At 38.9% G+C, this 27,165-nt stretch overlaps 1 protein-coding gene across 1 annotated transcript in view; it reads left to right on the forward strand.

Annotated features, from left to right (window-relative positions):
• DPP10 (dipeptidyl peptidase like 10) overlaps positions 1-27,165 on the forward strand; it is a 551,325-nt gene that overhangs the window by 201,600 nt on the left and 322,560 nt on the right. The gene's annotated exons all lie outside the window — the stretch shown is intronic.

The following is a 27,165-nucleotide window of genomic DNA, read 5'->3' on the forward strand; positions in this document are numbered from 1 at the left end:
TACTGTGATTTTGAAAGTGGCTAGAAAAGACAATAATAATTGCAAATAAGATTTTACTGAGTATGGGGATTGTTTTGGGGTGTTTTTTTTGAAAAGGTGAAACCTTGGATAAATAATTGACCAAATGCGAAATCTGCACCTTGAAAGTGTTTAAATGTGAATGCCACTTCAATAAAGGGAAAAAACCCCAACATCTTTAATGGCATGGTTATTTCACACAGCAGCAAGCTACTAAATCTAGCATCTTTAACCCAGCAGCGGACTGGAGCTAAAAGGAGATCTCATTGTCCTTTGCTGGAAACAGAACTGAATACAAGTGAAAATCACTGAATCAGAGAGGCTTGACTTGATTCGAAAGCTGCTAAGCAACCTGCCAAAGGACATGGCCTTTCATACTCTCTGGTCCCCTAAAGTCCCATGAAATGGGGCAGTGTTTATAACTAGTGAAATCTGAGAATAAAACAGTTATTACGGTTCCTCTCTTTTTTTCAGTAAGAGCAATAAGTGCTGCCTTCTCCAGGACAAGGCAGGAGATGATGCCAGCTGTCCCTTGACAAATGCTAATGCAGCCACATCCTAGAGTATTAAATAATATCCACCAGCACCTCAGTGCTTTTTAACGGGGCAGTGCCAGAGTGGTGACAGCATGTGTAGTCTTCAACTGACTTCTTTCAGATAGGAACGATGAAATTATTTTCTAGTTCCCTAAGATGTAAATTGCTGGAAATAGGAGCAGGGTGCTTTCAGCTGGTGAAGCCAGAGAACAGCTGGAGGTTCTTGCTAGGACTGCCCTTCTTCTCGAGTTGCTGTGTGGCTGAGGATCAGGTGAAAACAGCTGAATCCTTCTCATCCTTGTTTGTCTGGGTGAAACGGACACCTTCACCCTGTTCTGTGGCAGCACGAAGGTATGCAGCTGTGTGTGCTTATGGGCAACCAGAGCCAAGGAGAGACAAAATGTGGGGAAGCAAGTGGGAGAGCAGGACATCAGCAAGAAACTGGAGATTACACTTTTGAACATCAGGGAAAACAGCATAATTTCTAGTTGTAATGAAGGAGAAGAGAGAGAGTAAAAAAGCTTTTAGAAGAAGAGATTGGAAAATCTTGAGGTTTTCACATGCTGATGACAAGCTGGAGATGGCTGATGCTGCAACTGGAGGATATCTGGGATCAGATAAAAAGAAAAGTGCCTGTGTAGAGAGTTGGATTTGTGGGTGCGTTGCATTAAGCCAGTGCTGTAAATAAAAACCTGTGTGTGAGTAAAGTCACCAAGTGAGTGAGGAAGGATGAGGTACCCAAAGCTGAGCACGGAAAAATATTAGAACAGACTCTAGATAAGGTGGGAGATAGCATTAAAATAAAATAAACATTAAAGGACAATTGAGGTGAAAGAGAAGAGGGATAGACAATGAGGTGAAAGCCAGACCAAGGGAAGTTTCAATAGTGAGGAGTCTCAAAGAAAAAGGTCAGTTTTAGAGAGACATGGAAGAACGAGCCCAGAAAAATGCTTCATTGCACCAAATGCTCGTTATGGCCAGTAGGTTGTGTTCAGGTGATCCTGCAGGTTCTCTTTCTCGTGAATGAGGCATGATTGCCCAGCTTGCAGGAAATTATCAGTACACGCATAATACAAGTACAAAGTTCTTCAGTTATCTGACTTAGGGTCTCTGGGCACCTAACAGCTTTCAAGAAATGATAGAAAAGGAGCAGACCTTATGTCTGCTACTGTTCCTGCTTTGTGCTTTCTTCACGCAAAACTTGAACAGAGGATGAGTTTACTGCAGTATCTTTGTTGTTTGTTCTAGTATCCGACTATTTATTTCACCAAATTGTTGTTTAAATTCCCATCAGTTACTAATGCAGAAAGCATTTCATAGTCATACAAACATGTAGCTTAATTTGCATCTCACTATTTTGTCCACATAATGATTCATCTGCTAAGTGCTTTCTTACTATTTCGTAAAATCAGCAAAATAAAAATGAAATAAAAATACACTGGTCCTCCTTTTAGTTTCAGCAGTATAATCAAAGGTCAATAGATAAAGATTAATACCATATCCCAGTAGCTGAGAGGTGAATAGGTATTTTATTGCTACGATAATTTGACTTGCTTATGCCAAGAAATATGGCACTGCTTGGTAAATGTAACCTTAGTTATAACAATTACAAACAGATATATGTTCTCATTAAATTCATGGAGAAAAATCTCTGGTGTTCAGCCACTGATTTAAATGAAAGTTTTCTGCTGAAAATCCTGTGAGGTCTTCTGAAAAAAAAAAGTATTTTGGAAAATAAAATCTTGCGCTGTATGGTTTCTTGTTGGGAATGTGGTTTCTATGGATGATACATGGATATTTCAGGCTGCTACTGGCACTGGTCCACTGAGGTACTCCATACATCTCAAAGCAACAAATGTATGTGAAATTATCAGGAAAAAAGAAGAAATTTTATTCTTGTTTGAATAGTATAAAATTAAACCTACTATGTGATTCCATTTCTTCTTTTGGAGGCATTTAATTAGGCCCATTTGTTGGGATCTTTGACACAGTTATTATATTCTTGGTAGTTAAGATTGCGTTACAATTAGATGTCACATCATGAAAGCTCTTCTACCATAGACCTTGACTGTTGGTATCAGAAACTAATGCTAACCAGGCTGTTGAATACTCTTAAAATTCCAAAGAGTAAACAATTCTCATGATAACACTTCTGTTGTCATAATATTCATTAATTTTTAAGCAATATACAACATGTTGCAACATAAAAAGATGATTTAGTGTTGTAAGGAACATAAATACAGGCTTGAAACACATTGCAGATAGTGTATATTTTAAGTAAATCGACTCCTTTTCAAATGGTGTATTTGGGTTATGATGCTTGTGATTGAAAGAAACTCAGATTTAGTGGGTGGACACAAGGCAATTAAAATGAGAAAATAGATTTTTAAGTAAATGCTAGCATTCACAGGTGATTGGGAAGTTGACACTGAATCTACAAGCCCTGATCCTTATTGTGAGATCTGCTGAAGAGATACTGTATGAAGTGGCTGTCAAATGACATGCTTTAGCAGTCTTTGTAATTGAAATGGTTGCACATAATAACTGTATCATGTCTGGGTACTCTGTATCTAATGCAGTGCAGGAATGAATTTTGATTTTTTCCTGTGTATTTCTGGTTCTTTGCTTGAACGCTAGAGTAATTGCAAAGAAGTAGGATGTTGCACCTCCAATAAGTGTCAGGAAGTATTGTTGTTACTGTTGTATTTACTGTTATTTGGTTGGCTTTGGGGTTTTCTTTAGGAATTCATTTTTGTTTCAAGTCTTGAGAAATTTATTCCAAAATACCAAATGAAATATTATTGAGGTGGGTCTGGGGCAGCTGTGATGAACAGCTAAAAGAAACATTTTCTACTGGGTAGTCCTTGATCTGTACTGGGAATTGGAATGTTAGTGGTCCATAAAACTTCAGTTGAGGCTCCAGTGCTGGGTGGTTTCAGATTTTTTGGACAGAGGGAACCCTCTGACCTGCCACATGGAAGCAGATGTGAGGCAGAACAAGCAGAGGCAGAGATGGGCTTCATTCAGCTGTGTGACAATGTAGCTTTCGTCTGTCTCTTCTAAACCTGTTTATCCGTGTCTCCAGTCCTGTCTTTTATATCCTAGTTTCGTACAACATACAAGGAGAGCAGGTAAGATGCTAATCACAAGCAGGAGCAACGAGGGAAAATCTTCTTTCCCAGCTTGGTAGAGCTACAGGCTGATGCAGCAGTTTGTCATGCTGCATAATGCTTGGGTTTCCACAAACACAGCTTGTGTCAACAGGAGAGTCACCCTGCTCTGTAGGTGCTGCAGTCTAAAGAAAAGGGACTTGTGGATGGTTTTATTCTTAGCTTTGATCCTATTTTTTTATCATATTATCTCCTTATTCTGATTTTTATTGACTGTACCTTGCTGCATTACACTTCACTTGCTTTTTGTTTCTTCCCTGTGTCTGCTTTTTTTTCTATTAATATCAATGATTCTGAAACAAGCGGTTCCTGTCCTTCTGTATTGGGGCAAAATGGGATATTGCAGCAAAACAGAGAACATGTGTGGGGTTTTATTTTCACTGAATTTGTGTGCTATAGCACTAAATGGTTGGTACACACTGGGATTACAGAAGTTTCTGTTGGCTAATTTGCCTCTGTAGCTGTCAGAGAAGGCGGCGATGACACACAGTTACCAAAACCTCCCTGGGAAATTGTGTCCCAGGGACTAACAGTGAAACCTTGTATGTTTTACGTTATTTGTTGAGCTCACAATCGCAGCATGTTATCTTTTCATAAATATCACAAAGTCAGGGATCAGCATCATGATACTGAAACTGCTCAATGGTGGTGTAACTGCACATCGGCCTCTGAAGAGTCTTTTTAGTACTGCATTTCTGTCCTTCAAATATTTTTGCAATTTTCTATGAAATGAATTATTTTAGCAGGGAAAATGTCTAACCTAGTAGTGTGGATATGCATTGCCCATTAGCACATCTGGTTGTAGTGGATTATTTGCCATTTCCAGGAGAGAGTGAATGTTAGCGTGAGTGTGACAAAGGAGTACCTGTGTTTAGACACCTGCAAATCTATTGTCTCATAGGTTGGGTGGACTCTCAGTTAAGGCAAATAGAAGATCCAAGGGGTGCTTTTTTCTCCTGCACTCTAAAGTTGAAATTGTTTATCTGATCAGGTCACAATGACAGCTCTTTATTAATGAAGACCTGCAAGATCACTGTAGTGACATCACCTAGTCACCTAAACATCTCCAGCAGAGACGGGATGAGAGATATCAATTTAACTGTGATACCCCCCGTACATATCTGTGGTAGCAACATGACTGTGCTATGTTTTTTACAAATATCTTTTATATTTTTTCTGTGTCTAGAGAGGTCCTGTGAAGACAAAAGACAATGTTGTCCTGAAATTTCTTTATAAGTAAAAAGACACTGTAAAGCTTTTTGGGGTCAAGTAGCTTTCATTTTATGTTAATTCCTTTCACTTGTGGTTATTCTGTTTATATGTAAATATAAATGGAAATTGAATGGAAATTAAATTACTTGAAAGCTGAAATGGAACCTTTCTGCTTTCTTCAGTTGACAAGATCAAAATTATTCCTTTTCTACATTTCCATTCTAAGATGTTTTTGATTTGATCATACTGTATTCTTTTATGGAAAAATATTCCTTTCATTTTTTTCTAACTGTAGTCTCTTCTATGAATACTGCAAAAGTATTGAAAAACTTCAGCATATGAAATCTCTTCTGTCTCTAACACTGTTTTAATATGATGGAATATTAGAGCTGGAAAATAGTTTTGTTCTGAATGGTTGAGCAAGATTATTTAAGATATATAAAGTGACAGGTAAAGCTCTTCCAAATCAGAAATTAATACACAATTCTGTTGGAATACCATGAAGTTCAGGTTAATTTAGATTTATTGTTATGTAATGTAGTTAGGGTTATTGTGCAATGTGTGTGGTTTCTGGGTTTGTTCATTTCATGAATACACATTTTCTCAGGTTGTCCATAGAGAATGAATTTAGAAGTTCAGTACGGAGGTGTGTATTTTATTTCTTGAACAAAAAAAGCAGCTGCATAAGTCAGTAGTACTAGTTGGTGTTTATCTTCTGAGTCTAGGGTATATGGCACATATTTTTATATATTTTTAAATATTTTATATTATTAGATCCACTGAGTTTTTTCTTATAAACAGTTCTGTGCTAAACTTTGGGGACATTCCTATATAGCACAATCCCTGACTTGATTAATGCTGGTTAGAAACTTTTTGAATGAACTCTTTCCATGGGAAAATAATGATTTGTCAGGTTGTTTCCCAGTTCCAGAGTGGAATTTGTGGTCGGAGAGAAAAGAACTCCCAAAATAACAGGCAGTCCAATCGTTACTGACAGAGAACCAGTCATCCCCCATTTGCTCAGCTGGCTAATCTCTCAGTTTTAAAAATGTATGCACCATTTCAATTTGCCTGGCTTAGCTTCCAAGCACTAGTTATTACTCTGGCTTCACAACTGGATTAAGCAGCCTTTTAATACCAACAGTTTTTCTTATTGAGCAGTACATACACGCTCTAATCAAGTCTCCTTCCAGCTATCTTTCTGACGAACTTAAAAAGCTCTGCCTTCAACTGTTAAGCATTCTTTCTTGATTGTGGTATAATCTATAGTTCCTAATATTTTTAATGAAAACCAGTAGATACTAGATCTACACCCAGTTTCACCAGAGTGAAAAATACCTCCCTATTAACATACATTTAGTAATCAACATTTTTAACCACATTATCATGGTGGTAGCTCACTCATTAACACGGTATAACTTTTGGGGACATAGTCTCTCATTTTGTGAGGATATTCAGCATATACGGCACAATTTTGCACTTGGCTATCTTAAGACACATCTTATTTAAATAGTGCTGGCATATCAAGCAGTCTGTATTTACTCCTATGGCTGCTGTGTTCTTGATTATTTTCTGGCCATTCTTTGCATCATCAGTGGATTTTATCAGCACTGACTTTATGATTGTTTATAAATCATTTAAGAAGGTCTTGGTTAGGACCATCTACTGTTTCTTGTTACAGAACCTCTTTTGAGTTCCCTCCAAATCAACTTCTGTTAGATAACTTCTTTTTGAGCTTCATCAGCCAGCCAGCCAGTTCTTTGTCTTTGGGTTATTTCCTAGTAAGAAGGTTTAGGTCAAAAATTTTACTGCACTATTACAAGTACACAGTTTTCCAATCTTCTGGAGCATATGTTAAGCCCCAGGATTTATTAAGCTGTGAATCTTGGGTACAAGGAGCCTTACAAGTCATCCCAAGTAGATGTTGTCTGCTATAGACTTTGATCACTAAGTGAAGGGAGAGGTATACACATCTTCTTACCAAATATAGATGGGAAACAATTACTAAACTCTTCTTCCCTGTCTTTGATATGACTAAAAGTGTTACCATCCTGCCTCATCACAGACCTTTGTTATTGCAATGTGTTTAGAAAATAAACAAAAGCAAGTCCCAGCCTCTGCCTCTCTCTCTGCCGTTCTCTCTCCACACCTTGCCACCCTTCTCTTATTGGTTTTCTGCCTTTAGAAATTTCTATTTCCTATTGATTGCTACTTCTTTTTGTTTTAACTAGCTCATCCATCCTTCAAAAATGAGCTACTTTCTGTACATCAGTCCAGTGGATTAGGAAGGTTGTGGTCCTGCTTTTCTGCATTGAGATTGAACAAATGGCATCAAGGGCATCTCAGCCCAGTACAAAATCTGATTCCCAGCCAGATTTTTTTTCAACCTTGCACAAGGATGAAAATGGAAAGGAAACTGGCTGTGCTCACTTCCTTACTTTTATACTCCTTCCTTCAGAGTTTGTCCGTGGGCTCATTAGAAAAAAGTATAAGAAAACCTCAAAAAAACCCCCGTTGTGTGGAAAGAATCTGATCTAGAGTTGCTGGCATCTTCAAAGTACTGCCAGTCAACAGTACTGCCCTTTTAATGCACGTAAGGGTACACCTACCTAATATTTAATTCCTAGGATACAAAGGTTTTTGTATAATGGATGAGGCAAATGTATTGCTTATGATATTCATATCTTCTGGAAAAAAACTCAGTTGAAACTATGCTTTGTCTTTTCATACTACAATAAAGTAATTTCTGATCTAGGATTCTGGTGTGTGTATAAACCAAGGAAAAAAATAAATAACCAACCAAATAAAAAAAAATCAAAACAAAACAACAGAAGCCATAGTTCTAATGTAAAATTGTTCCTGCATTTGTATATTTTTGATTCTGTTATTTAATTTCCCGATGACAATGATGTGGAAGTGGTGTGGGAAAAATATTTACAAAGACAGTTTTATTAAATGGCAAAAATATGCTGTCAGCGATATGTATGAACACATTTCTTAAACTTTGCTGCTCACAGCTTCTCTCCTTCTTTACATGTGCACTCCGCAGAGTCTGCTAGAAGGGATCAGCTGTAAACTGGTGCTGGCACGTGGCTCCGTCTGAGGGTCCAGGGAGGTGCAGCCTTTGTGGAAAGGCTGTGATCATGGCTGAGGGATCTTTTCCTTTATCACTTTTTAAGTATGAGTATCAGTGGGCCAGTAAGAGAATCAATGTTTAGAACAGGTTTGTGCCAGCTGTTATGCTACACATGTATCTCATAACATGCAAATGTATTATGTAGCAGAAAGCAAAATTTTCCAGAAGTTCAGATGAAAGGCCACCTCACCAAAGCAATCAACTTAGGCAGGCCTGGTTTTTGGTCCTGCCTTGGTATTTTCACTGCAGACTTAGGTCTTGAACCATCATACCTGTCTATGTTCCCATCACACATGACACTTGGAGGCTACCTTAGGAGGTATGGTGTTATCTACACTATACCTTCACTCAGCATTCCTTTCTCAACAGGTCCTGGAAGCTGGTGGCCTGTTTCCTTGGATTGCTCTTTTATGAAATCTCACCCAGATTTTGATCCATTGTGGTTAATAAAGAAATGACATGGGATTGCCTCTGGAGCCTGCTCCTCACCCATAGCTTGATCACTTCTTTTAGGCAATGGTGTTTTAAAAACGCGGCTTCTGCAAAAGGGGGATTTCTTATTGGTGGGCATGATGACAAAGGAGCATTTTTCATCACTGTCATTTGGTCCAACCATTCTGGGAGGGGAAAAAAGGCGTTTCAAGGAGAGTAGTGGTTCAAGATGTTGACGGTGGTTTGGCTGAGAGGATGAGGATGAGTCAGAAGGGCTTGCCTTCTGAGAATGCTGCTGGAATTCCTTGTTCTGTGCATCCACGCTGTCTTGCTGCGCCAGACGGTTTTTATAGTGTGTGAGTTTGAATCTCGGTGTACCAGTCCTGCTGAGACAGAGCAGCTCCCAGAGCTAAGGTGTCGTGTAACCCAACAACCCAGCCAGGACTGTCCTGAAAGGGTTGTACTGTTATCCTCACACTTCCTTTGGCCCACGTGTACTCTGTGCTGGGCAATGGCTGTTCAGACAAAACCCATCAATAACCAGCCGTTCTGAGAGGTCATTTGACCAGGAAGTAGGCTGTGCTTGGAAATGCTTTCAGACAGCAGCGTGGACAGGCTCAGCTATGTTATAGATAGCACTAAATGCCATTTTTTTTCTTTACTTCTTTGGAGAGAAAATGGTAGGAAAAACCAATGTGTGTTAAATAATCCTGTTTTGCACCTCTGAGGAAACTGGTTCTGTATGGTAGGACCCAAGCACAGGCCAACGGCTGGAGGGGACAGAAAGACCCCACACGTTTGTGGATTTCCATGTCTCACACATGGAAGAAAGAGGATCTTTTCTTCACCTCTGTTATTTCACTCTAGCTCAAAGGAGAAAAGAGAGGGCCCTGAAGCCCTTGCTGCCCTCCCTGTGGGCAAGTTATTTCATATGCTCTGTTTTCCTAAACTTCTCTAATGGTGTCGGATGGCCGCATGGCCTCAAAGAGATGGCTGCGCACAAACTGCGCCTCGGCATCTAGTGCACTTTCTTCTGTACCTGAAATACATTCTTAATATGCTGTGTCATAATTTTGGGGTTGCTTTTTTCTTTCCTTCTTAAAACCAGAAAACAAGTGCAGTTAGCCATAAAACAGGTACAAATGTATTCCTGTTCGTGGATAATAATGAAAAGTCGGAGAGATTAATGTGCTGTTACTGTTTATTCAGTACTGCATTGCTTGTGACTAACTACAATGGATGAGACCTTCTTTCTGCCTCATTAAATAAGTTAATCATGTAAATCAGGAGAAAAAACATTTTGAATAGTGCGAGCACAGGTTGAGCATCAGATAAGCACTTTTTGCTACCACTTATTAAAGGAGATTTGACAACATACAGGTGTCCCAGCTACAAAACATTACCATCAGTCTTCTGTTTATCTCCGAAGTAAATGAAAACAAAATTAAAAGGTCAAACTGGTGCATGTTTCAATGAGGACTACATGGCCACTGACTGGAATTTCTTTCAGAGAAAGAGGGGAACTGTAAAGTTAATGGAAGTTCTTGAAGAAGACAAATTATAATGGATATTCCAATATATTCAGGGGAAAAGAAAAAAAAAAAAGCTTTTATGGCTTTTAAACTGTAAATCAAAAGTATAATTAATTTTCTATAAACTAGGATTTACTAAAACTTCTAGGTATTGCTTTCTTGGCTTACCAAAAAAACATGCACAAATTTGTACTATAGGCTTGAATTTTTTTAAAAAATACATATATATATATATGTAAATTAGGGCATAATCTTGACAACCTGGGTAGGAATAGGAATAAAACTTTTTAGATTAAACTAGCAATGCAGTGATAAAGAAATGTAGCTCTCAGAATTACAAGACAGAATCAGGAAAAAAACCCACCTTATCTGAACATTTGTCCAAAACACTTTTTAAGCCAAAGCTGAGCTGCTGAGACTCAAGAAACTTAAGGTTCTGATATGTGATTTTTAATAAGACTGTGTGCTTGCATTTTGTGATTGCAAATGGAATGGAAGAAAAGATTCCAAACATTACTTTTTTTCAACTCAGGAACTACTAGAATTCTCATTTATGTCATCACAGGATTTTTAATCCAGGGACATCAGATAAAAAAATCCGAATGGCTGGATGCTTTAACTCCAAGACAAGAATAAAGTGGCCATGTAGATAATTGGCAGAAGCTGGATTAAGGGATATAGAAGTATTGCAAAAGTATTGCCTGCCTTCCTTTGTTTTCAATTAAAAAATAAAATAAAATCCATTATCTTTTTTTTAGAGATGGTAGTGATCATGGGAAGCAAACAAAGAAGCCTGCAAAAGGATATTGAGAAAATGCCAGCATTTTACAGGTTGGAAGGAAATGAGAATGGATCTAAAGCAAAACTTACTGAAATCGATAGAAGATTACTCATTGGTTTCAGTGATATTTGGGTAAGGGGCAACGTGAGCTTGAGGTAATGTTACATAATTAGACCCCTGACTGCTATTTAACCCAACAAATTGTACTTATACTTAATTGTTGGAGCAAAATAAAGATTTAAAACAATGTATTGAGTTGAAAATTGGAATATGCCTTTGCAATACACTTCAATCTACATTTCAAATCAGAAATACCTATTTATAGGATCAAAACCTAATCCTCCACTTCTCAATGACACTGTAGCAGGTAGTGTTTGGCGCTTTTTTTTTTTAATTTAATCAAATGCTTATGCAAGTTTGATATGAAAGCCTTATATAATATTAATTGTCATTGATTTTTAACCCACATATTCAGGCATTTCAATTTCATAACAATAATAAATCTGGATGAATTGTGCCAGTGTGTAATGAGACAATTATGATTGTTTTTGAAGTTACATTCTATATTCAAGTTGATAAATCCCTGGAGGCTTTGTCCTAACTGTCTCAGTTTGGTCTGGATGTGTGGGGTTTTTTATTTTGTAGCATTCAGCTGCAATGTGGGTAAGTCAGAAATAGCAACAGAGTGCCAGCTAGGGCCAGCCAGGTATCAGCTCACCTTCCCTTGTGGCTGTGATCAGATAAAACCTTTTTTCTTAACCTAATTCTGCTGGGGTTTGGACCTGTCCTAGAAGAGGACCTGTAACTAAAATGAATATGATGTCAGCTTGTGTAAGAACTGCTGACCTGGTGACGTTTCTATTCAAGGTGATAGAAAACTTGCCAGAATGCCTCAACTTATGACATATATACTATCGTATGCAGAAATGTTTTTGGAACAGTTACTGACGTTTTGTCGTTCCTGAAACTAATCCTTAGCTTTATTTCATCCCTAGTGACATTCCTTTTACTGATAATTTAAAAACAATATATATACTGTAAGAATATATGATACTGTAAGAACAGTAAAAATAGGTGCAGGTTTGATTCCCTGCCCCACCCCCCCACCCCACCCCCTTGCTATCCTGTAGCAGTGAAGCTGTAATACATTATATGGCTTACAATGACAAAAAATTATGTTTTCAATTTGGTAAGTCATTTTCAATTGAAAATATAATGCATTCCTGCATAAGACATATTGCAGTGTGGCGGACTGTAAGTATTAGGGAAGACCTACTATATTTGAAACAACATAATTAACACTCTTTGTTCATGATAGGCAAATAAACAACCAAGGCAGGTCTTTTTCAGTGATGGATAGCATCTTTATTAAAGAATTAATCTAGATCTCAAACCAGTATCTATCTAGTACATAAATCAAGGTCTTGTGGTTCCATTTACGGTTCCTTTTACAACCTAAGCATTAAGTTTATTGCTGTATAGCCCAATAATTCATTGTTGAGGGATGCCAAGCCCTGCTTTCCCTTCTCTCTATTCTCACTGCAAATGGAGACACGCTTAGTTCACAATACAATCAATGGTTTTCTCCATCCTTAGCAAGCAGCTTAAGTTCTGGCTATCTAATGTTAATTATATAACTTTATTAAGACTATTGAAGATCTGCTGATAAGATGTATTTATATATGCTAAATATTTAGCTCCTTCAGTTCATATGCAAAGTCAATGTTGCCTTGCCAGAGAGCTCCTGTGCTGGGGAGCTCTGCACTTGTTCTCCTGAGATGGTCAAGTTTGGAATAACAGAGGGACTACGTAAAAGCTGTAGTGATTTATTACCTCGTGTTTGGACATCATGGGCCTAAATAATCTATTCCAGCTATTTGGCAGATGCCATGATACCTGAGCACCTGTGGTTGCCAACTTCTTTTTTTCCTTAGTCAATAGTTCCCTGTGCATATTGCAGATGCTTTGGACTCTCAAAAGCTTTTTCCTTACCTGACCTAATTGCAAGGTGAGTAGTTAGAACACAGGACATATAACATTCTAAGATGTACTTTATGAATTAATAGTAGATCAAACTAAGGGACTGTCAGATCATTGTCTGGTGGCGTAGAATCAGCAGATAGCTTGCAGAATCCTTTGAGACACTCATAAAAGCTCTTAGATGCCTATTTTCTAGTTTAGAATGCTGCTTGGGGTAAATTTTGTAGGTTGTTTGGACTTTATTGTAGTTATTGTATTTGGTTGTGAGCAGACTATTAGATTAATTACTTAAGAATTTAGTGATGTTTTTATGCTTTGATGTGCAATGGATTAGCTTGTTGTTTAAAGACTCATCAGAGATATGGGAGATAGCTGCTACTGAAAGGTCACATCAACCATCATCTCAGATTTTCAGATAATGCATGTAGATACATCTGCAGGGATTACACTCCTTGGATTGGAAAGTTTCCAGCACAAACATAGCAGAATTCTAACTTCAAAAAATCATATTAGTAGTAGTATTTTAGTGAAAACAGATTTTAGAAAGCATTTGAAGAGCTTGTTTACCAGATTCTCAGGCAGATGCTTCTGCTCAGTAGGAAATGCCAGTATAGAGGTTGTGTATCGTATTGGTCTATAAACACTGCAGATGCATCAAGGAGAAGGAGATGGGTTATGTAAGCATTAACAGCAGTGGAAAACCTGCAGTCTGCGTAATCTCTTCAAAATACATACCAGCTTCCACTTCTCATTCTGTTAGGGACCTTGAAAGAAAGAAGGTCTACAAAAAAAGATAAGATCTTTTTTATGGAGAATTTTTTTGTTTATATATAGTTTTGGGAAGGCAGTGAGCTAGTGAATAGTGTACCTAATCTGGCAACTGTGAAGTAAATTGTAAGGTGTTTTTCAGCAGAGATAAGGGAATAAGAATTTGATTCTATATAGCCAACAATATATGTTACTTTCCAAGAGTATGGACGTAAGATACTGTTAACATTTTTAATTTGAAAAGGCTTATGGTTCTCAAAAATCTATATTTTTAATGATTTTATATCTTGACATCAAACAAAACAAGGCTCAGATTTCTGAAATGGATAAGTGGATTCTGGGATAATCCAAGTTAAAGGTAATTTGTGATCTGAGTAAAGATAGGATAATCCAAGTTAAAGATCATTTGTGATCTGAGTAAAGACATGCAGCAGTATGTTAATTTTTAACCACGGCTTTCTGATTTTTACACATTTTTCCAAGATAGAGCCTTGGTCAGATTTCTTGCAGCTCAGATGCTTTTCTGTGGTCCTTTTCTCATCTTCTGAATCATCCTACAACTTCTTCAGGATTTAGAAAAACACAGCGCCCCAGATCCTATGCTGCAGCCAAGGTAGCAGCAAAGGCACCTCCTGCTGCCCTGAGGTTGGGTTTGACTTTGAACAGGAGAGATCACCATCTGGGTACAACCCAGGTCTCACGGTTCAGCAGGCTTATTTTGCACCTCAGTATTACCATGGTAAAACAAAGTCATAGTCATGCATTTTTCCTTATGCACTGACATTTTTTCCAGTTGCTATGGATGAAGGGACCATCATAGGGCTTGTGCGTGTTCCTCCTAATTATTCTCGTGTCGGTTTTGTAGTCATGGGGCTGTTAATGCTGTTACATAGCACTTTACAAAGCTGTGATGGTGTAGATGTGAGGAGAATTCTTATGATGATGAAGATGGTCAAGCACTGGAAGAGATTACCTGAAGAAGCTCTGCAATATTTCTCACTAGAGATCTTTAAAGACAGATTAGGCAGGAATTATTTAGTTGATCATGCTGCAAGTATGAGGTGTCCCCTAGATCAGTGTTTTCTGCTTTTGATCTATGATTATTTTTTTCCCCATCAATTTTTTCATGGGTTTACAACTGAAGTTATTACACTTTAATAATTTCCTTTAATCAACGTAATATTTTTCTAATATTTATTTAATTAGATAGATGATGATTTCAGTGTATTTTTTTAAGCATTGGGAGCTCAGAAATAAATCATTGCAGGATGGATGCTGGTGGAGTTTTAAGGGGACTGCCACTGCTGCTTGCAGATTCAGTCATTGAAGTACGCTATAGAGAAGAAAAATTATGCTCTGGAAAGGAGGAATGCGACTGGGAAACAATGTATAAAAGTAAAAAAAAAAAAAAGAAATATAATAATAACCACTAATAAGACCCCATACATGGTGTCATTAGGGCAGCATTGCAGGAAAACAGGAAAAATGAAAGTGGTGCAATAACTGCATGTTTGTAGAGATAACTCTGGGAGAAAACAGCTTCCTCCTCTGCCCTTAATCAGAGACTTTGTAACTCCGGAGGGAGAGTAAGTGAGAGATTGCACACACATGGACCTACTGAACTGGAATGCAAGAGTGGTGGCTAAATATAACATGTCCCCAACTAGCAAAAGAAAGAAAACCAAGGAACTGTGGGAAGCAGCTATGGAAATCATCCACTGCACCTCTGCTATGCAAATCTTGGTTTGCAAGGTTCTTTTGATGTAAGACCTCTTTGTAGTGACAGCTAGCTTCACTGAAGTTCGTTATGGAGCAAATAGATGTTACTTCTATAGCTCACCTCCCAACAGAATATACAAATTTTGTAATTTCCAGGAACATGCTGTGAGAGTGTGCTGAACTCCAAAGTATCAGATTTTTCTGATAGCAGTTTTAAAAATATGATTCTTTCCTTTCGTGTATATTTTTTTTCTCCTAGTTAGTTGTCACAGGACCTTCCCTTACTTGCAGCATGATGATGAAAAGCAGCAGGGAGGAGGTTAAGGGAAAATGACACCAGTTGTAACATAACACAATGTTAATAATTGAATGGCTCTGTTTTTCTCTGTTGCTACATCCTGCTTGATGCAAAGGAAGGAGACACGGCTACTTGGGGAGCTGCTGTATTTCCCTGGCTGCCATCAGTGCTCATCAGGGCTAATTGGCATGGTGGGGAGTGTGCTTGGTCATAAGCTCTTCCTCAAACTCATTCTAGAGTGAGTGTCTCTGTGGCCATGGTTCTGGAAAGTCCATCTATGCCCTATGCCTTAGCTAAAAATGTGAAAGAAACCCCTGTCAAACACAACAGTAGAGGATCTGTTAGCTCATCCACTCCTATGGAACATCTGAACTCTGGACCGCCAGGGAGTTCAGGGAGCTGCCAGGTTTGAGAGGCAGCGTCACATCTCTCACGCTGTTCCTTAGGCGTGGCACTATCTCCCAAATTGGTCGTGGTTTTCAGTGTGGTCTCACTCCTAGGGACTACGACCTGGAGCAATCCAGAGGGAAAAAGTCAATGTATAGTGTAAATGATCTTTGGGAAGTAAGTAGGATGTTGTCTTATCATAAACTGATTTTTTTCCTTTGGGTGTTGTCTCCTGAAACCATCAAATCTTTTCCCGACATGCTTTCCCACTGGGTGCACAAAAATATCTTGTTCCTTTTCTTTGGAGATTATTCCTCAGAATAAGGTCCTGCTTATCATAGTCTGAGTCTTTCGCTGTCTCTTTCTACCCCTTTGCATCTTTTGTGTCATTTTTGCAAAAACATCCTTTGCTCACTGATAGTATGTGTGATGGGTAACTTTCAAGTTCATGCCTGGAATATCACAAGTCTTCTGGGTTCACATCTGCTGAATGAGCATCAAGGAGTTTCACCTTGATTTTGCAGTAGCATCGACCAAACTCAGCAGACTTCTGTTTCAAATGCGGTACCTGGATGAGGTAATGCCTTACTTAGTATTTGTATGGTGACACCTTTGCTTCCTGGTGATAAATGATTTCAGCATATTGAAATACAAATAAATTTGAAAAATAATGAACCTCCTGTTTTTTGAGAACTTGGAATTTTAATGAAAGACTGTATGGTACAAAAGTGATATGCTGTAAAACCTCACTGTATTGAAGCTAGAAAGCACTGAAGCTGGAATAAGATTACCCACATGGGTATTTTTAATGAGTTCAGTAGTGTGTTTCCCTGCCTGTTTGAGAAAATAAATCTCTTACTTTCAGAGCACCTTGCTTATATTACTTGGAATAAGGTATGTCATAGCTTAAGCAACATTACCTTCAATCAAGGAAGCAATAGCCTTTTCTAATTTTTTTTTTTAAATTACTCATGTAAAAGCATGCCTGATTAAAACTGGTGCAGCTAAACTGAAATCAGCAAATCACAGCTGTCTAAAGTTGTTTAAAATGTTATATGCCCAAATTATGGTTCACCCAGATTATCATTCTGCAACAAGTTTTTTTCCTGAGTCAACCTGGCATGCAAGCCATGTCCCTTTTCTGTTGTGATAGGGTTTTGCAGAAGCACAGGATCCACCTGCTTGTGACTTGCTGTAGCAGCAAGGCTATACATAATGTTAGTGCAAAGTGTAAATCATAGGTTAGTATGCAATGTAACAGGCATTAACGGTGGAGCTGGACAAGCCAGGTGGTGTAAGTCCAAATGAGAAAGAATACTTTAGCAGTGGTGAAGGCTACCAAATAACAGTTTCTTCCAGATTAGCATTTACAAGTAAAGCATTAGATTCTGTGGATTAAATAAAATAACTACAATTCTTTTGTAGGAAGCAGCTTTGATTGCTACTTTGTTTGCATAAGTCACTGCATAAATTATACCTTCTCGATAAATTCTCTCCATTTTTGGCTTTGCCTCCTGGGGTTTTAATTTATCAGACTTGTCATTTCTTGAATATTATCACAGATTGAAATGTACAGTAGACACCTGGAGGCTTTTACTTTTTTTCTATCCTTGGGCTTTGTAGAAATAGGACCATCTGGCCTGTAGGTCTGGAAGCATCAACATTCCCTCATTAAATGTGTCTGAAGCCCTCACTCTCAATCTGCCTCATTTAGCTACCTTAGCACTGTAGTTAGGTGGTCTGTTGTCTTCACATGTTGTTTATAAGCAGTTTAAATGTGCCTCCAAATGAAAGGCAAACATCTCCTCCACCCATCTCCACCTTCATGTTCCCTTACCACTTGTCTGTTCCTGGAATAAGAAGCTGGGGCTAGAGAATGGTGGTATTTCCAATCTTTCTGTTACTGCTTCAGAAGTGGTCATCTTCTAGGAAGCCATACAAGGAGCCTGCTTGGTTATCTAGCGGGAGCTTCTCGTAACACCGACAGTGGTGAGGTGTCTGCTTCCAGTGACAGCTGCTGGTAAAGATCCACGAGGGGATGAGCAGTGCAAACCTTTGCCGTGTCAAACAGGGCTCAGGTGCCCCTGTGTTACCTGCCAGGCTTGGAAAAAAGTTCAAAGGAGAGAGCTCAGCTCTCTGGTTGTTTCTGGGAAGGAGCAATATACTCACACTAGGAGGGAAAACGTGTTCTAGTTGTGAATTAACTGAAGACTGTCATCTTGCAGAGTATCCCTGGGAGAAGTTAGACCACAGAAAGGTGCCTTGTTTTGATTATTAGCAGTGACTTACCTGCCTGTCAGGAGACGGTGACAGGCTGTAAAACCCTCTCCTATTTTGCACGTGCTGGAAGAGTTGATAGCAGTTTATTGTAAACTCAGCAATGATGCGATTGCGCTGTCTGGCTAATCTATTTTTTTTTCTCTCTCTTTCTTCTCTCTATAGTTAATAAATACCTTTAAAAACTTTTAAATAAAAACAGAGAGTAAAAATTCCAAATAGAATAAAAAAACAGTGAGCTATGTCATATGAATGTATGCCCTCATATGAACGACTTTCTGTTAACTGAGGCTAGTTACAAAAGCAATCATTACAGGCATGTGGGGCGATCTTACTTCTATTGAAGCTGGTAAAAATAAAGAAAAAAAAGCTTGAAAATGTGCTGGTGTGATGTAAGCATGCATAAGGATTTAGCTTGATCTGGAGAACCTCTGGTTCAATGAGGGGTTTCAGTAGGAGCTTCTCTAGAACATAGATCAGAGCACATTTACTGAGGTGAGGTTTATATTTTCAAGGCGATTAGACTGCTGAAGGTGCCAAGTGCTACATCTTAAGTCCAATGTGTATGCAAGATCCTGGCACATGAGGAGACTCACTGAACTGCATGCAGCTGAAGTTACATGTGTGTATATGTCTGTGAAGAACTGAGCTCATAATTTCTAATTAGCATTTGCAGACTTTTTTTTTAACCTTCATTTTTACTGCCTATGATTAAAAGTCACGCTCATGCTGCACAGATTGCTTTCCACAGTGACTCCAGCAATTCATTGGCTCCTTTCTATATCAATCCACCTTACTGGTGCTTTTAAAGTTTAATTTATCATAAGTAAAGCAGATTTATAAATGTAAATTTACACAAATAAGATTTGAATGCTGTGATTCACAGCCACTATAGTATTTTTAATAACTAGGAGTACTTGCAGAGTAAAATAAATATTGATGTTACCTCCCCTTCCTCATTTTGCTTGAAATCTCTACAGATCTATCATTTACTCAGAACAAAAGTAGATCTGCCAAAGCTTTGGAACATAGAAACCATTCCTGTTTGTTTGCACACTTCAGGTCTGCTTTGATACTGTTTCTCATTGATGATCCCGTTTTCAATGTAGACAGCTCTCAAAATTAGGAGGTGGTTCCAGTAGAAGGTAAAATGCACCATGACTGTATCTAATAAGTATTATTAGTTTTATTTTTTTAAAGTTGTTCGTAAGTGTGGACATAAATCATGTACCTTTTATCGTAAAACTTGGAGGAAGTGGAGGAGATGGGTAAAGCTGGGGAGTTTTACCTCCATCTCCAGGTAACCCCTCAGCAACAGCTTGAAGTGACCTATGGGTCCGCTTTGTAGGCTCTTCCCAGGCAGATCGCACCTGTGTTCCCCAGGAGCACGTACTGCACCAGCCATTCTCAGCATGGTGCCTGGTTCTCGTTAGCTGCTGTTAAAGCATCTGTGCTCTCTGCAGAGAGCTTGGACTTCTCCGTCCTCTGAAGAAGGCCACAGGCGAAGAGGATGCTGTGCCCCCCAGCCTCATGCAGACAGAATGACCGTGCTTCACGTGAGCAGAGAAAGTAGGAATGTGGAGTGGGCTGAGTTTGTCAGTTCTAGAAATAGCATTCAGCACTACATTGCACAGCCTGAGTCAACAGTCTCTTCCTGCTCATCCTGCCTTTTGCTGTTGCACACTTATGTTTTTCTCTGGCGTAATCCATTGCAAGGATGTGTGTCACACCTCACATGCAAGTGCTTGGAGCTCACCAGGGAATGTGTAGGGGAGGGCAGTGGTGAAAAGGTGTCACTTCTAGTGCACCAGATGTCAAAAGCCTCTGTCCTTTACTTCCAGCTTCAGTGAAGTCTTTCTTTAAGCTGCCTCCAATCTAGCAGGCCTCTTTGTACAAAGTGATACCTGTGCTGACTGCCAAATTAAAAAAAATAAATAAATAAACTTCCTGTTCTAGTAAGACATGCTATGCTCTGGGGAGGGGTGAAACAAGCACTTTGCAGCGAAAGGAGCCCTTCTGGTGCAGCAGTCATGGCAGCTCACAAAACCGGGCTCTACTCTGCCTCCCAAATTTGAGGTCAGCAATTAGAAAGGCTCAGCTGACAGGGATGTAGATCTCCTCTTCTACCATTATTAATATTCAGTTTCTGTCCATCCTTCTAAATTAAACTTCACCAGGCAGGACGGAATGGTGGTGCTTTCTTCCAGCCAGTAGGTAAGCCACTTGGTGGGACACATGCGTGACCTGCTTCCAGAGCCCACGGGAAGATCCCCAGCAGATCAGAGCAGTCGTTTAACCCCTGTGCTATCCTTGAGGGCTTCCTAGGTTCATAACATGCATTTTGGTCTCTGTTACAATGATTTAGTACCTGAATGATCTAGGCATCTCAGGCAGCAACAGTGAGGTAAAATGACTGAAGTGGACATTGGGGGCATATACCTGTATCAGCTTAGAAGAGTCATATCTGTCTCTCCTTTCTAATTGTTCAACTGGAGTCTGAAAATGAAGGGGTAAAGGTAATTTATGGAATTCCTAATTTCTAATAGTTATAAGAAATAATTATTTGTTGAAGTAATGCACGAATGGATATTTATATGGTTCAGTCAAAAAGAAAGTTTCATAGCTCGTTAGACATAAAGCATCAGCACTGATCTCTAAACAGGAGGTTGCCCTAGGGGAATCTGTTTTATGGATGGTAAAACCGAGGTATACAATGGTACACGTGCCTCCATGCAAGCTTCCATCAGCTGTAAGCACTGTGCCTGGGAAGTACAGAGCTGCTCGGCTGGCACGGTGCAGCTGGACTGTGCAAGTGCTGCATCTGAAGTGTTCGAGGTGTGAGACTGGGCTAAACTCAGTTTTGGGTCAATTTGCCCATGAGCAGTCACATTTCCAAATACCCCAAAGCTGACAGATCACTGCTAAAATAGCAAACTTGCCTTGTTGAGACTGTGAGGTTAGGGATTGAGTTGGAAAGCTTAAAAAACATTTAACCTTTTGAATTTTGCACGTTCTTTTTCTGCATCAGACTTGAATCTACTGCCTCATAGTTACTCCAGGGAAGACTGTGCCACAATAATTGTAATTACATCAGTCTGTAACTAGTATGAGAACAGAAGTGGGATTCTAGAAAGAAAGCATTCTTTGAGCTTTAAATAAACTAAAATTTAATAGTAATACACAGTAATACATAATCTGTCTTTTACTGCAGCTTGTTACTGTAAATGTGCATGAGTTTAATGCATGCTTTTAGCAGCTGCTTAGATTACTATATAAAAATAAATAGGGTTAAATCAGTGCAAACACTATCTGAACTTATATATTTACTATAGGAAATATCTGAAATACAGTAAACAACTGTAGTGGGCTCATTAAGTCTTCCAGCTAATAATAAAGGCCGACTGCTGAAACCATTCATTATATTGCAAACTGGTTTGTGTGTACTTCACCCTGCTTCAGCTGAGAAAAATCCCAGAACCTGGTACCCTACTTCCTGTACAAAAGAGTAAATTAGAAGTTACTGTATCAGTGCCAAGTTACACCAGCCTGAACCTGGTGAGGGTAGACAGAATAGAGCCCTCTCTGTTCACTTATGCTTTATGAATGTGAGCAAGTATCTTGCTCTGTTTTCAAACTGAGAAAGGAAAATGTACTGTTCGCTGTGAATCTGCAAAACCCTACCAAGTGAAAACTGCCCATTTCTGTTTGCCGTATCAGATGAGATAAAACTCCAGTGACCATAAGCCTGAGAATTCAAGTAATAACAACTTGCCGTTGCTATACAGGAAAAACTAAGCCAAAGTATAATGTTAATTAGCATTAATCAGACAAATCATTCTGTCTGATACAAATGTGAGTAGCAAATGGCAAATACCAGGAACTCTCATCAGAGTGCTTTTTAACCATTAACTTTGCAGTATGTAGGTAAAGACAAGCAGGTGTCCAAAAGTTGCCCTACAGCACAGATGCAGTTTTTATGTGTTAAGTGTACTTAGTAGCATCTACTTATCCTAAAATTTCCAATTTCAGATCAAACTTTTTCATACTCTACAGAGTTGATTTAATGACCACTTTAAAATGGGACACACCTTATTGTAGTGTGTATAAATGCTGATAGCACTGATTTATATCCTATGCAATCTGAAATGTGATTAAAATTTTAAGCTAATATCCAAATCAAGTTGTTATTTTTATAACCTATCAGATGAAAATTATGAGGCTCTTAAAAAAAACCTCAACAACAGACTCATAAAGGGGATAATGGGAGAGATATTAGCTGTTTATAAAAGATAATATCTCATGCAAATTTGACATTACATGTCTTACTGCATATTAGATGTTCACTGGCTATGCAAATATTATTCACTTTCTGTAAGTGTCTGCTCCTCAGTCAGCATAAGGAAACATGAGCTTCAGTGCTATGGTTTAGCATTTTTCAGTGAAAATATAGAAGAGGTAGGCTGCACTCTTTGATCAATGCTTAGAATAAAAGGAAAATATTAATCCTTATTTCCAATGTACTTCTTTAAGGTGGCAATCAGTTGTTTAATGCCTGTTAAATTATATAAAATGCTTTAAATGGATGATAAGGTTCATTCATAATTTCTAAAATTGTTGTCAACTCATATTTATTGTATTAATACCACAAATATATCTAAGTCTGAAAGTACCTGTAGATCATCGTGAGGAAAACCTAACGCTGACATCTTCCATTTAGTGACATTCAACAAGACAATGCATTTAAGCGTAACCTTCAACAGTAGTTTTCATCTGTAGTAAATATACATATACATTTACATATTTTACATTTTATATATCTACACACACTATATACACACACACACACACGTACACTATATATTTGTAGTAAATATACATTTACTACAAAGTCCCATTCTTTTTACATGAAAACTGACATGGCTAGATAGCATAGTCTGGAAGAGAATCAGACTTGAACTTTTCAAGACTGAACAGACCTTGCTTAAAGTCCTGATTTCAAATACAGTTGCCAGTGACCAGGGGAGGCAGTAGTCCTAGAGCTTCTGGGTCATCAAAAGTGATCATCTGCTGTGGTGTACAAATATATCATGTAATCATTTTAAAAAACTCAATAAATAACATGTACAAGCTGTTCTGGTTTTTTTGCCCTAGCTACCCCACCTGGGAGGCTGTTCTAGGACCTCTCTCTTCTGATCAAAGTCATCCTTTAATGTTCTGTCTAAATATTTTCAAGGCAATTTATACCCATTTGTTCCTGTGCCAAGATTATCTTTTAGCTTTAAAAATGCCTTTTCCCTTCCTGGTACGCCCCTGAAGTGTTTCCTAAGAGCAATCATACTTCTTCCCGTCCCTTGTTTAGTTAGGCTAAACAAGCCAGTCTGTTTCAGACTTTTCTCTTAGGACTGGAGTCTTTCCCCTGATTGTGATGCCTCTCTGCTCTCTTCAGGTTTTAATTCTTTTTTATATTTATTTTAACACAGATCAACAGAATTGTTCAGAGCCTTCAAGAGAAGAACTAGTGCCTTGTACAATCCTGGTTAGTACTTGCCATATCTTTTTAGCAATATGTTTCTGCCTACACAAGAAATTACTTTTTCTCCTTTTCTCCACTTCCTCCACAGCTAACAAGTGCTCGATCCCTTACTCCTGTGCAGTTTCTAACTTTAGGATGCTTGGTGTAACTGAAATTCTTGCTAGTCACTAAATGCATGGCCTTGTACTCGGTAGTATTAAATTACCTCAAGTACCCGTTGCTTCCGTTTTGGGTCATACCGTTCTTGTGTGATATCCCCATTCACTTACATATCAACGGCATGGCAGAATTTGTCCAGGAGAACTTTTCTACCTGTGCTACCCACACACCTGCCCATGCTACCGCTGGGTTCACTGCACAGCCATGCCCAGGGCTGTGCCATCCCCAGGGCTGTGCCATCCGTGGCAGCCCTGCAGCAGCTCCAATGCGCTGTTGGAAGCTGATTTTAACAAGCGCATTGCTTTTGTGTTCGTCCCAGCACTGCAGAAACTCCAGATCAGAGTTGCTTGGTCTGTTCCTGCACAGATAAAAGAACACTGCAAACACTGGCTCATACTCCTGGAGTAAATTAGTGGGATGGAGTAACATGGGACAATGTGACTGTCTTTGGTGAAGTTATGGAGCACTGGAAATCTGTGTGTGAGTTTGGGCTGGCACCTCTCCTTCTTTGTACACGCCTTGCCAGCCTGCTTCCAGGAGAGGGGCTGCTGCCTGAAACAGGGGTTTGTAAATCCAGTGATCTGGTGGTTCCAGCTTCGCTTCACCCAGGCAGTATACTTTAAACATCCCTAATCTGTGCAGTAGCTATACTGAGCAAGAGCCAAGCAACTGAAAGAAAAGCGAATGGCTTAACTAGCACCGAACATAGGCTGTGCCCAATCACCGGGCATTTCAGACCATAGCCACACAGTTCCCATTTTTTAAGAAACAGCCTTGTATGATATTTTATTCATAGAGACATTCCCTATGCCATTGCCTTGCATGATTCCTGCTGCGTACAGATGTGAATATAGTGGCTTTAAATTCACCTGACTGCTGCATATGTCCTTGAATCAGCAGCCTGCAGTGCACTTAGCAGCATTATGATAGCTATTATTTTCCTGCTTCCCAGTGGGCTACCATTCATTCTGATCCTGTCAGAGACTCTGAGTGCCAAATCCAGAAATTTAACATTCAATTAACACTCTGTTTTTGTTAAGGAAGCACTCTACAATGGCAATATGCTGCTTGTGTATCACTGTAAGATAGCAGTCTCTTCTTTGCTAACACCTTGCTGTAATCTGTGTCACAAAGGACAGCTAAAATGGAGCTATAATTATATATCTTAATAAAGTACAACCCTGTTGGTAGGTTACCTTGAATTTCAGCTTTTAATGATTTAAAGCAATCTATCTATCTATCTCTTAGAGCATACTGGTTTTCTTATATATGAAAGAATTTATTCTTTGCTTTTTTTTTTTTTTTTTGGTAAGAGTTGCTATTATGATCTGCTCATGAGTTTGTATGGTTCATATGCCTTGGCCTTTACACCAACCACTGTTTTTTCTGGCCAACTCCTTCTTCCTATGGGAGGATTTAGGATGCCTAATATATGTGTCTAAAATACAAAGGATGCCATTGTCTTTAAGTTAAAAAGTTTCAGAAAGGCTCAAAGAAAAACTTCAGCAGCTGCCTGAAGTTGAATTACAGCCTATACGAGGTCCATGTGTATTAGTAACAAGCGTGAGAAGTTCTAAGGTAAAGGATGAATTTGGGTTTACTCAGGGTGTGAGTAACTCTGAGCAGATCAAGACAAAATCTCTTTCAACTAGACAGAGTTTCATTACTTATTTTCCGATAACTGATTTGCATCTCCTCAACCTGAGCTGGTCATTTAAAAGCCTAAAAATGCCAGCTAAGTTACTTAAGGAAGACGCAGTTCTCATCTGGGGAGCACAAACCAGGAGAGAAATCAAGGGATTAACAGGCCTACAAAAGTGTGGTGCTACCAAATTATTTTTGTGTCTAGTCTTGCATGAGAGCGTTATGTGTGGATATGCAGAACTGCTGCAGTGCTACAGGGGCTGGTGCAGACTGACGGGGGATTTATTATCTGTTCAGCACAGCCGATTGGGCTGTGGGTGTAGCAGAAAAAAAGACTTCAGAAAATGATCCCAACATTTCACCTGAGGTTTCAGATTTGCTAGAAGCTTAAATTCAGCTCTGTTAAAAACATTACCGTTTTTCCACCTATTCAGTCAGAATCTGTCAGTGCCTGTGCAGGCTTTTGCTGTTCTCTGTCTTGCTAGGTAGTCAGCTAAGAAGATGACTGAAGTTTATTAGCTGGTACTGGCAAAATAAATAGGAAGAGCATGTAGTAAAGAATGTTGTAAGTATTGTGAGCTGTACAAGAGTGGGTGGTAGGAAAATGCCCTGAAAGACCATCAATTTTTCTTTGCCCACCAGTTCTCATCTGTTCCTGGATCCTAAAAACAGATAAATGGACCCAGAACACCAAAATGCCTTTTTGAAGTCTTTGAAAAGGAGTAGGATTTACTCTATCTCTTGTAGCAGTGACGGACCAAGAATGTTCTCATTTGAAAGGTCTCTTTCTTTCTCCTCCTATTCCTATACCTTGCCTAATACTTGAATAGGGATAATATTCCTTCCCCACTGAAATACAGCACCTCAAGTGGCACGTTTGTATGAAGATACTCTGCTCGGTATTCTTGTGATTCTGTCTTTCAAATGCCACCTCCAATTTCTGGCTGAAATTGAGTAACTGAGCATTTTTATTATTGGATGTTCTTTACATCAGGTAATGGAAATCACCTGTCTTACTCAAAATGCCACTTTATTCTCAATGAGAATAGTTGGGATTCCTTACCTCCTGAGTGCATTGCCCATGAGAAGCAGTCCAAGAGTATGCTTACACAAACGTGCACTGAGAGGCTGTAGCAGGGAAAAGCATGCCAGTGCTGGGGTTTTTAACCCATTTAGAAGGTTATCAGTAATGAAGACATGCTGGTATAGATTTCAGCTCTGTCTGTGCAGGTGGCTGGAGCTTCTGGGTTTCAGCATGGATTAGCAATCTATGCCAGAAAGTCTTCACATTTGTTGGCTCTTGAGCTATTTATATCTATCAAAACTGTGTCTTCATACAGGAGCTACAAGCGCACTTACATTTCTGTGTATACAAGGTAGATGTTTATTTAGCATCTACCTGGGTTTTATTATAGTCATTTGGGGTGAAATTTATCTAGTATTGTGGGTTATTTAGAATAAGGAGAATAGACAGGAAGGAAAGGATGTGGAACAATTCTGGAAAGGAGTATTAAAGCAGAGCATAACTACAGAAATGCTGCATGGGAGCACAGAATCATGATCAGAGTGTATTTACAAACACA

Source organism: Falco rusticolus, chromosome 8 (assembly GCF_015220075.1).
Source record: "Falco rusticolus isolate bFalRus1 chromosome 8, bFalRus1.pri, whole genome shotgun sequence".
NCBI classification, from domain to species: Eukaryota; Metazoa; Chordata; class Aves; order Falconiformes; family Falconidae; genus Falco; species Falco rusticolus.